This window comes from Mus musculus, chromosome 7 (genome assembly GCF_000001635.26).
Source record: "Mus musculus strain C57BL/6J chromosome 7, GRCm38.p6 C57BL/6J".
Lineage (NCBI taxonomy): Eukaryota > Metazoa > Chordata > Mammalia > Rodentia > Muridae > Mus > Mus musculus.
In genome coordinates, this window is record NC_000073.6 from 61,926,421 (window position 1) to 61,937,277 (window position 10,857).

At 38.0% G+C, this 10,857-nt stretch overlaps 1 long non-coding RNA gene across 1 annotated transcript in view; it reads right to left on the bottom strand.

Annotated features, from left to right (window-relative positions):
• A230057D06Rik (RIKEN cDNA A230057D06 gene) overlaps window positions 1-1,154 on the bottom strand; it is a 221,725-nt gene extending 220,571 nt beyond the window's left edge. The window contains exon 1 of the long non-coding RNA NR_015533.2: window positions 1,140-1,154. This is a non-coding gene — a long non-coding RNA (RIKEN cDNA A230057D06 gene). The remainder of the gene's footprint in view (window positions 1-1,139) is intronic.
• Between the last annotated feature and the right edge of the window lie 9,703 nt (window positions 1,155-10,857).

A 10,857-nucleotide genomic window follows, 5' to 3' on the forward strand; every position in this document is an offset into this window, starting at 1 on the left:
TCTCCATTCTCATACTTTCAGCTCTATACCTATCTCTATATCATCAGACATTCAACTGAACGAAACTGTTTTATCAATGTATCATTCTGAGAATCATAAATATATCTTCCTGATATTTCTGAGCAAAGAAATACTTGCATTAGTTTACGCTTTGTTGTATTGTTGCAACTACATTTTATTTAGTATGCAGATAAGGCCTTAAATTCTTACACTTAGATGCTCCAAACCAAGGGAAACTTAAGAGATTAAAACTAATCTAAGACACAAAAGGCTGCCAGACATTATGTGTTTTGTGAAGCTGGAAACTGTTTTTATTGCAAGGAGCAACTCAAATTAATATAATTGTGACATATGCATGATATATCCCAGAGACTGACTGACTGAGAGAGAATATTAATGAAATAAAATTAGTCAGTCAGTGTATATTCAATATTAATGAGTGACAAGGAAATTTGATGTGTAAATTTCTTTTGATAAGAGTATATAATATCAGACACCATAATATAGATTTTAGAAGGCTCATATAGCACCTGACCTCATAGGTATGAATGGGAAGACAGAAAAGACAAACTGCAAGCATTATTATTTGTCAAACTGAAGTGATAATTTCAACCTAACTCTATAAACAGGATGTGAAAGTTGAAACTCTTAGATGGTTATGGCAACAGGAAAATTGCACAACCCTCGTTTTATCAGATACTGGTTCCTAAAGTGTATCCTTTTCCTTGCAAGTGATACATGATCTAAGACTGTGACAGGGACAGTGTATCTTAAAGCAGGAGCATAGACTTCAGCTGGAGGAACATATTTCCTGAAAAGCATTTAGGGACAGCTGGTCCATGAGGAATATAGAGATACTAGCAAGTCCCTGCGACAACTGGGTTTCACTTGGTTCTGTCGCTTGCAATCTTTAATGAGCATTTCTCCTACTCTGAGGAACACCATATACTCTTCTCCTTGGTAGGGCCTGGCACCACTGAGAAGCCTAACTTGCAATAATTCTGTAGAAAAATTGATATTATCTCTGTTTGCCTCTGCTTGTCAGAATTTCTACATACAATTAAACAGTAGATTAAGGACAAATCAAGAAAAAGATCATGAAGAAGATCTCAAAGCTAGAACTAAGACTCAAAACTTACTCTAAAGTAAGAAATTCCATAACTGAAATAACCATCAAATAAATTTTTTTTGCAGATGTCCACTATCTCCAGCTCTTTGAGAAAGTGCATCTTTACTGACTGGAATTGCTTCAGTAGAAAGTCTCTTGCACCATTCAGGATTGTATTTATTCAACTATTACATTGTAATGTTCATGTAAAGAGTAGACATAACACTACTAGAAACTATTAGGGCAAACTTCATTTTATTAACTTTCTATAGTGCCATCATTTCTTTTTTATTATTCTTTAGTAGTTTTTTTACAGTCCAGTCTCTATCCAACTATCATTCTAGCCTTTGATTGCTCCTCGTCCCATACATTCTCATCTGTCTCCAAGCAGATTTCCCCACACACTAACTCCCACCCTATTAGATGTCCCCACTCCATGGAGTCTCAAGACTCTCAAAGGTTAGGTGCATCTTCTCCCACTGAGTGCAGATCAGGCAGTCTTCTGTTGTATATGTGTTGGGGGACTCACACAACCTGGTATGCTTCCTAATTGGTGGCACAATGTCTGAGAGACCACAGGGATCAAAGTAAGTTGAAACTGCTTGTCTTCCTATAAGGTTGCCCTTCTCATCAGCTTCTTCCAGCTTTGGCACAGTCAACCACTGGGGTCACTATCTTCTGTCCATTGCTTGGGTGGAAATATATTCATCTGACTCTTTCAGCGGCTTTTTTGGGGCTTTCTGAAGGCAGACATGCTAGGCTCCTGTTTGTAAGAAAACCAAAGTATCAGTAATAGTGTCAGGCCTTGGGCCTCCCCTTGAGCTGGATCCAAATTTGGGTCTGTCACAGGACCTTCTTTCCCTCAGTCATTCTCCATTTTTATCCCTGCATTTCTTTATACAGGAATAATTCTGGGTCAGAGTTTTAGACTATGGAATAGCAACTCTCTCCCTCCACTTGATGTTCTATCTTTTACTAGAGGGGACTCTACATTTCTTTCTGTCTCCTGTATGTTATTTTATCTAACCCTCCCTTTGAGACCCGAGAGTCTATCACTTCCTAGGTCTCTGGTACATTAAAAAGCGTCCCCCACCTCCTACCTGCCAAAGTTGTCTGCTTTCATTCATGTCCCCCCCTAATAACTAATCATGTTCCTCTCTTCCCCTCCCTGCCCCCCCCATTTCCACCCAGGTCTCTCCTTCCTCATACCATGATGCCTGGGCATTATAAAACCACAAATGAAGAAATTATGATGTCTCTGGTGATTTATTGATACTTATTAAATCATCAAGGAGAGAATCATGTTCAATAATAAAACCTAAGCCAAAACCTGTGGCTGCAGAAATAATGGAATCTAGAGGAGAACTTAGCTCAGCCAGTTTCCTGACTCAGTATATATATATACATACATACATATACATACACATACACATACACACATATATATGTATATATATTTCTTTAAACTATAGAAACTTATAGCTGTCACCATCAGGAAAGTAGCTTCATTCTGCACCAGACAGAGAAAATTATAGGATTGCACCACTATTCAAAATGCAAAGAACAACTAATAGTGGTGTGTCCAACCCAAATTTATGAATCTAAAATATTAATCATTAAGCTAACACTGAAAGCATTGCAAAATGACATTAGAAAATATAAATGATTCAGAGGAAGAGATGTCTTCTGTAAACATGTGTCTTCTATATAGGATAAGGGAGTTGCACAAAATAATCTAACAACATGCATAACCAAAGAAGATTATTCCCACATTACCACAAGATGGCATGTCAATTGTGAAGGGAAAATATCATAGATATAAGCCGCATTTGTAGTTTTAAAAATACAGGCAATTAAGCATGAGGATAGAGATGAAATCAACCTTGTCTTTTGCTATTCTCCCTGGTAGGTTTTTCTATACCAAACATAAATCTTTAAAGATATTTCCTTATGATCAAATCCTCATATACACAGCAAGAAGTAGTTATGTATACATATGCTTAGGTAAATTATATTAATCACTGGGAAGATGAAATGGCACTGATAATGAAATAAGCAGGCAGGAGTAAATGTAGAGATAAAAGAATGAAACATGGAAATATTGTCAATTAAATTAGTCATGCATCAAATCATCAAAAATAGAGAATCATATATATGCACATATGTATAATTTACATATATATATATATATATATATATATATATATATATATATAGAGAGAGAGAGAGAGAGAGAGAGAGAGAGAGAGAGAAATTTCCAAAGCTATAAGTCTTAAACGACTGAGTAATATATCCAGGGACATGAAGAATTTAAATTCTATTGAGACATTGGATAAAGTAGTACTAAAGCCGCCACATGATCTTCACATATAATTTGAAAGGTTATGGCTTAATCTCTACAACCATTAACTAGATAGTAATGCCTTATTGCTGAGAATATTCCTACATATGACACTGCATATAACTAAAGAAGAAAAAAATATTGAATGTCATTAGCCACCAATAGTGAATTGTAAAATAGTGAACTTCATTCAGGGTTCACTGACACACTACTGAATCAATGTTAAAGTAACCTAGTAGTTTGTGGGGGTTTTGTTTCTTTCTTTTTGTTTGTTTGTTTGTTTTTTTATTTTACGGCTAAGTCTATGTGATAAAATTCATACTTTATAATGCCAAGTGACAATGATTTTGAGTGCAGTTAGAGATAGGTTATAAAACAAACAAAAAACAAAAAAAACCTATTACTATTATTCTTCTATGAGAAAAACTGACATAAATGACTCCTACCAACATACTGTTATACCCATAAATCAGTTCAGAAATAAATTCCCATCAGGGCTGTCTCCTCTTTCACAAGAATTAACTTAGACATCCTCAAGTGCCCTGTGGAGAGAAAGTGAGCGACTTTGTATCACCAGCTGTTAAATGGGTCTTCATTAAACTTTTTTCTTCAAGACTCTTGGATCTATGTGAAAGAAAAAGTAGAAAGATAAGTGTCAGGGTGTTGAATTTCTGCAAGGAAACAATGCTATCCATACAACAGGACTGATAGATACAGGAACGCCCAGAGAATGTGGCAGCAGAAACAAAGCTGAATAGGTTCAATCCATCCAAAATTCCCGCTATGAGAAGGGAAAGGAGACAAAGTGCAACCCCTAACCAAGGAGTTATTTGAAATTAATTTCTGTTGATAGGAAAGAAAAAAAAAATCAATCTAGTCAAACAGAGTGTCACTGATTATATCAAACATTTTCGAGATCAGGCCCCAGGAACAGGAATAGTTGTAAGACATAAAGCGGACTTCATTTTTGTTTCATTTTTTATTTCAGAAGATTTTGGTTTTCCTGCTGTTCAGTTTATTTTTGATATTATATTAGTGTTTTTGGATTATTTTGATTTTCATGTATTTTGTTTTATTCTATTTCTAGTAGTGGAGAAAGGGATAGTGAATGTGGGAAACAGTCAGCTTTAGTGCTCATACTTAATCTAGAGTATCTGAAGTTTGTTTGCACTTAGGGTGAATCTGAGAGAAGTTGGAGAAAAGAAATGATGACACCCATGGTAAAATTATAAAATAATATTAATACTAGGTCTTTTCTTTCTTAAGTATGTGATGCTTAATGCAAAGAAAACGATTTTGTAATGTTTTTTAAAAACATAATCTTATGTATAGAAAACAAGGAATTATGAATATGACCAAGTCTAATCCTAACTCAGCAAACCGATACTACATGAGAAAAATCTAAATTTCTATTGATTTTATACACATACAATCAAAATTCAAAAATGAAAGTCAGAGACCATGTAGTTTTACAATACCATCAGCAGCAAGTGGCGGTCTGTGTCTGTTGTGAGCTTCGCATGATGCTGGGTGGAATCATGGCTTCTGTGATGAGTTTGAACGCGGTGAGCAGCATGGTGGCATTCAGAATCAGAAGCACACATTACATGCTAAAGGCACAATACTGAAATATAATGTAATGTATGTATGTAATGAATGTAACTTATATTTTCTATAAGCACAAGAGTGAAATGTATCTTAATATTCAGGATTATGATATAACAATAACTGCTCATAAATTTTGTAAAGACAGAAACACGATTCTTCCCCCAAAAATATAAAGAGACATTAGAGAACAAATTAAATCAAATGTCAATGCAAATCATTCTAGATTATGAGGTCCCTGTAATTCTATACGAAGATTGTAAAATTACAAACAAGTCCTTAACTTTTGATGTAACATAAAATTAGTCAGATATGTGCTCTTTAAAAATTATTTAAGCATATTTTATTAAATATTCCAATATTGTAATAAAGTGATGTTACATGCTAAGAACATATTTTTTGAATATCTGTTTGTGATTTATTTGCTTCTTACTAGAGTTGTAATGCTTTAGTTTCAGTTATTAAGATGGAAAATCAGTTAATTACATGCATTAACTTAAGAGACCAGAGACTCCTTTCTATTTTTTTAACTTATTCTTTAATCTTTTTTTACACTCCAGACTTTATCCCCCTCCTGGTACACAATCCAAATGTTCCATACCCCACACCACCTCCCCGACCCCATCTCCAAAAGTATGTCCCCACACCATCCCCACTCCCTGGTGTTCCAATTCTCTTGAGGCTTATTTCTACCTTCTCTGTCTGAGTCCAGACCTGGCAGTTCTGTGCTGTGTATGTGTTGGAGGCCTCATATCAGCTGCTGTATGATGCCTGCTTGCTGGCTCCGTGTCTGAGAGATCTCAATGGTCCAGGATAGTTGAGATTGGTGGTCTTCCTATAGGGTCATCTTCCTCATCACCTTAATCCAGCTTTTCCTAATGCAACCACTGGGGTAACTGTCTTCTGTCTACTGGTTAGGTGTAAAAATCTGCATCTGACTCTATATGCTGTTCCTTGGACATTTAAGGGCAGTCCTGATAGGCTGCTCTTTATAAGCACACCATAGCATCAGCAATAGTGTCAGGTCTTGGGGCCTCCCGTTGAGCTGGATCCAATTTTGGGTTTGTCACTGGAACTCCTTTTCCTCAGGCTCTTCATTTTTGCCTCAAACTGCAGTTTTTTTTCAGACAGAAACAAATCTGGGTCAGAAATTTTGGCTATAGGATGACAATCCCATCCCTCCACTTGATGCCTTTTCTTTCTACTGGAGGTAAACTCTACAAGTTCACACTCTGCTTGGTCTTTTGCTTTGAGATTTGAGAGTATCTCACCTTCCAGGTTCAAGAGACTCATTCCAAATTCTAGACTATGCTGTGAAATACTGTTTTCAATAACGAAAGCACAATAATAAACGTTTTTCACAAAGGCTTTTAAGCAGATGAATTTTTTAAAATTCTCTTTAATTTTTGTTTTACAGTTCAGTTGTTATGCCCTCCCAGACCACCCTCCAATAGTTCCTCATCCCATTCCTCCCCCCTTTCTCCAATAGGATGCCCCCACTTCCCTACCCCCACCCCACCAGACTTCAAGTTTTTCAAGGGTTAGGTGTATCTTCTTTCATTGAGGCCAGACCAGGCAGTCCTCTGCTGTATATGTGCCTGGGTCGGGGCTCATATCAGCTAGTGTATGCTGCCTGGTTGGGGGCTCCTATCTGAAAGATCCCAAGTGTCCAGGTTAGTTGAGACAGCTGGTCTTCCTAAGGGGTTGCCCTCCTCCTCAGCTTCTTCAAGTATTTCCACAGGGATCCTTGGCTTCTGTCCACTGATTGGATTTATATAGGAAGTTTGAGACCATTCTAAAACCTATAAAGTTTCCTTTGCTCATGCAAAGTTAATATTATTGAATATCCTATAATATTATATGCACAACCTATGATAATAGGTTGGGATATTGGTGTGTATTTATTTATTCATATGTGCACGAATGTTAAATGTGTAAAAAAAGCATGTAGGAATGAAAAGCCAACTGCTTTATCTTCTTTATTTGATCTCCAATTTATTTTGCTACAGAGTCTGTCATTAAACATATATCACAATTTTATAGAAAGTTTATATTACATACTTAGATAACAAATAGACAATCTCAAGTTGATTGATAGTTTTTTATTAAATTATTTTATTTACATTCCAAAACTTGTTCCCCTTTCAAGTCCCCCCTCCCTGATATATTCACCCCATCCTCCCCCACCCACCTCTGAGAGGGTGCTCCCTCTCCTGCATCTCTACCCACATCAGCATTACTCCTCCCTGGGGCATTACAATTCCACAGGATAAAGTGCATCCTCTCCCACTATAGCCATACAAGGTACACATGTGCCTGGGGCCAGAAACCAGTCCATGTATTGTCCTTGATGTTTGGCTTAGTCTTTGGGAGCTCTTAGTGGTCTGCGTTAGATGAAACTGTTATTCTTCTTCTGAGGGATAACAGAAGACACTGTCCAGTCAAATGCCAGGGTCCACAAAATATTAGAAACTTCATTATCACATGGTTTCTAAAAGCTACTTTAAAATTAACAGAAGTGATTTATTTCAGAAGAAACCCTTTATCTATACAAAAGGGTGACTTCTGTTTCTAGTCACTGTCAAAAAGTTTCATGAACAAGGAAAATATGTTAACACATGTAGAATCAAGCCATACTGAACAGAATTAAGGACTTTCAATTCCTCGAATTCTTAATTCTACTAACATTCAAAACCGAGCCTAAGGAGTAGACTCATGCCAATTACTTGTTGTTGTTGTTGTTGTTGTTGTTGTTGTTGTTGTTGTTGTTGTTTTTGTTGTCGTTGTGTTATGTTTTATTTTTTGTGAATTTTAAATGAATAAACCATCCATAAATGTGTAGACTCCTCGTCATATGTACAAACCATAAAGGGTTTTCTTATAATTAATGTTTTATGACAATTTACCTTATGCATTATTATCTCAGTTTATATGAGAAGGAAATTAACTATTCAATATCATCATATGAAATTTCTAATCATATGAATTCTTTAAATGATTACAAAATTGTCTATATTAATAAGTATTTGTAAATGAGTCTTCGCATGTGTAAAGATGCTGCACATATGAACACAGGCTTGGGGAGGACAAAAATCATCATGTAGCCTTATCCTGAATCCAATCCCACCATATTTTTGTGATTGGCACCTAGAGATCAGCAGCTTGTCAGGGAAGACCATCGCATATGGTTTAATTGTTCATTTGTTTGTTTTCTATGCAGTAGTTAGAGATTCAAGCACATATCTACATGTTCCATAACAAATAATTTACAACTCAATTTCATTAAAAAATTTATTTTTTTAAATTTTTTATTAATCATTCCATTTGTTTACATCTCAAATAATATCCCCCTTCCAGGTTTCCCCTCCACAAATCCCCATCCATATCTGCCCTCTCCTCCCTCCCATTTGCCTCTATGAGGGATCTTCCCCACCAACCCACTCCCATCCCTCCACTTCAGCATCCGCTTACACTATTGTACATATTGTTCACAAATATAATAAAATTATCTTTTGTCAATTCAAATTCATCTCTATGAATTGATTTTTCCATCTCCCTATCCAACATTTCATATACTGTCATCTTCTGTGTAACGCTTATGACATGATGATGCAGTATTTCTCTAGAAATTTCACATGACTCCTTGGGTAAGTGTAGGCCTGCATACCAGAGACTATCTGAGTAGATCTCCAGCCAAGGAAGGGAAATTGTCTCTGTCACCTCTGCTGCTGCTGCTGCTGCTGCTGCTGCTGCTGATGATGATGATGATGATGATGATGATGTTGATGATGATGCTCCAAGAAACCTGCTCACATTGGCTGTGCTGAGCCTAACCAGCAATAGTAATGCAGAGGAGCTTCTGGTGGCTAAGGTTTCAGGAGAGCAGTTCTCTTCTCTGGTATATTATAGCTTTTATGACAAATACTCTCAGACAACAGAGTAATTTTCACACACCTTTATTCCTTCTGGATAGGATCTTATATACAGTTTTGGGGTGGTGCAGGGTCTGTTAGTAGGTGCTTCCTACACATCTACATGTGGAAGGGCTTAGGGCGTTGTATTTACATGACTCATGGCCACGAATCTCTTTATGGGGGTTTGCAGCTATGTGACAGGGTCTGGGGACTGGAGCAGGCAAAGCTCCTACTCTTCCTTCAGGATCTCTGGATTGTCTAACCTTAGCTTGATCTTACCAGGCTTCCTCTCATGGTTAACAATACTGCAGTGTACGGTTGTAGGCCTGTGCCCATTCCGCCACAGGGCAGGGCCTCTTGGGGAGGCAGAACTCATGGAGTTTGATTGTGCTTATCTCATGCCAAGGGCAGTTGCCAGGATGTAGGGAAGCACTGAGACTCAACTCTGGGAGTAGGAAAGCACAGTCTGGGATGTGGGAAAGCTGGAGCTGGCTTGGGGATCCCCGGGCCTGTGACAAGGCTCGTGAAAACCCAGGCACTGCTGGGAGCTACAACAAAGCAGAGAATGAAGTTGAGGGCCATGGTCTGTGTCTAGCCCATGTCCAGGGGATGGGTTGGGGAAGGGGAGCTCCAATGAGTCCCAGCAGCGATAGTCCTTGGCTTGACAGCAGCAGGCTTGGTGGTGGTTGTGGCTAGGAGTGCAGAGAGGCCTTCTATGAGAGACTAGACTGAAGCTCTGTATGTGAAGGCATTTTCTCTGCCTTGCAACAGTGTGTCTCAATGAAAAGAAGAAGTCCATATTTCAAATAATTTATTATCATGGAGGAAAGTAGATGCATTAAACCATACACCACTTCTTTTTTCACACTTTTATTAGATATTTTCTTCATTTACATTTCAAATGTTATTCCCAAAGTCCCCTATACCCTCCCCCTGCCCTGCTCCCCAACCCACCCACTCCCGCTTCCTGGCCCTGGCATTCCCCTGTATTGGGGCATATGATCTTCACAAGACCAAGGGCCTCTTCTCCCATTGATGGCAAACTAGACCATCATCTACTACATATGCAACTAGAGACACAGTTCTGTGGGGTACGGGTTAGTTCATATTGTTGATCCTCCTATAGGGTTGCTGACCCCTTTAGCTCCTTGGTTACTTACTCTAGCTCCTTCTTTAGGCAACCTTTGTTCCATCCAATAGATGACTGTGAGCATCCACTTCTGTATTTGCCAGGCACTGGCATAGCCTCAGAAGAGAGAGCTATATCAGCGTCCTGTCAGCAAAATCTTCCTGGAACATGCAGTAGTGTCTGCATTTGGTGGCTGTTTATGGGATGGATCCCCAGGTGAGGCAGTCTCTGGATGGTCCTTTCAACTGCCTCAGCTCTGAACTTTGTCTCTGTAACTCCTTCTGTGGGTATTTTGTTCCCCATTCTAAGAAGGAACAAAGTATCCACATTTTGGTCTTCCTACTTCTTGACTTTCATGTGTTTTGTAATTATCTTGGTTAGTCTAAGTTTCTGGGCTACTATCCAGTTATCAGTGAGTGCATATCATGTGTGCTCTTTTGTGATTGGGTTATCTCACTCATGATGATATCCTCCAGATGCATCCATTTGTCTAAGAATTTCATATATTTATTGCTTTTAATAGCTGAGTAGTATTCCATTGTGTAAATGTACCACATTTTCTGTATCCATTCCTCTGTTGAGGGACATCTGGGTTTTTTCCAGCTTCTGTCTATTATCAATAAGACTGCTATGAACATAGTGGAGTATGTGTCCTTATTACAAGTTGTAGCATCTTCTGGGTATATGCCCAGGAGTGGTATTGCTGGATCTTCCAGTAGTACTATGTCAAATTTTCTGAGGAAACACCAGACTGATTTCC